Raw genomic sequence first — 973 nt, forward strand, 5'->3', positions numbered from 1 at the left:
CACCTTCATGGTAACCATGCACACATTTATATGGTAACCACACACCTCCATCGTAACCACACATCTGTATGGTGACCATCACACAAATGCATGCTAACCACACACTTGCATGTTAACCACACACCTGCATGGTTACCGCACAGCTGCATGGTAACCACACACCTGCATGGTAACCACACACCTGCATGGTAACTACACATCTTCATGGTAACCATGCACACATTTACATGGTAACCACACACCTGCATTGTAACCACACACTTGCATGGTAACTACACACTTGCATGATAAACACACACCTCCATGGCAACCACCCACCTCCATCGTAACCACACATCTGTATGCTAACCATCACACACCTGCATGGTAACCATACACTTGAATGGTAACTACATGCTATCATGGCAACCACACATCTGCATGTTAACCACACACTTCCATCATAACCACATATCTGTATGGTAACTACACACCTCCATCATAACCACACATCTGTATGGTAACTACACACCTTCATGACAACCACACATGTGCATGGTAACTACACACATCCATGGTAACCATGCATATGTATGGTAAACCACACAGCTGTATGGTAACCATCACACACCTGCATGGTAACCACACACCTGCATGGTAACCATGCATATGTATGGTAAACCACACAGCTGTATGGTAACACCAACACACATCTGTATTGTAACCATCACTCACCTACATGGTAACCACACACTTGCATGGTATCCACACATTTGCATGGTAACCAAACATCTGTATGGTAACACCAACACAAATCTGTATGGTAACCACATACCTGCATGGTAACCACACACCTGCATGATAACCACACACGTGCATGGTAACCACACACCTCCACGGTAACCACACCTCCATGGTAACTGCACATTTGCATGGTAACCACACATCTGCATGGTAACCACACACCTGCATGGTAACCACACACCTGCATGGT

The sequence above is a fragment of the Nematolebias whitei genome, chromosome 4 (genome assembly GCF_014905685.2).
Source record: "Nematolebias whitei isolate Nwh7 chromosome 4, NemWhi1, whole genome shotgun sequence".
NCBI classification, from domain to species: domain Eukaryota; kingdom Metazoa; phylum Chordata; class Actinopteri; order Cyprinodontiformes; family Rivulidae; genus Nematolebias; species Nematolebias whitei.